Raw genomic sequence first — 337 nt, 5'->3', positions numbered from 1 at the left:
CCGCTCGGGGAGTAAACAAACACGCGGCGGCCGGGGCTGATAGCTTCGTTATCTCACCTGCGCTTTTTATATTGTACTTTTGAGATGCTTCCCCCCCCTAAAGAAAGCAGGCAAGCAGAAGCAAGGGACAATGCTATTTTCCCCCTTGTCGCTAGATAAGGTGGAAAGAGCAGCGATTGTCCGAAGCGGGGTCTGCTGGTGCTGCAGCACGTTGAGGGGCTTTACGAGCGGATCCAGACGGCGCGTAATTACGCTTGGCGTTGCTTCATTTGTTTAAAGCCTTATTTTAAGTCTCGCTTTCTGGGGAATGACAAAATCGGGCCGGTCGCGTTTAAAA

General features: G+C 51.6%; 1 protein-coding gene across 1 annotated transcript in view; it reads right to left on the bottom strand.

The window, feature by feature from the left end:
- ZFP64 (ZFP64 zinc finger protein) overlaps positions 1–337 on the bottom strand; it is an 11286-nt gene that overhangs the window by 8953 nt on the left and 1996 nt on the right. The window lies entirely within an intron of this gene.

The sequence above is a fragment of the Meleagris gallopavo genome, chromosome 22, assembly GCF_000146605.3.
Source record: "Meleagris gallopavo isolate NT-WF06-2002-E0010 breed Aviagen turkey brand Nicholas breeding stock chromosome 22, Turkey_5.1, whole genome shotgun sequence".
Classification (NCBI taxonomy): domain Eukaryota; kingdom Metazoa; phylum Chordata; class Aves; order Galliformes; family Phasianidae; genus Meleagris; species Meleagris gallopavo.
The sequence above is the reverse complement of the archived record's forward strand: the minus strand, read 5'-3'. Positions and strand labels throughout refer to the sequence as shown.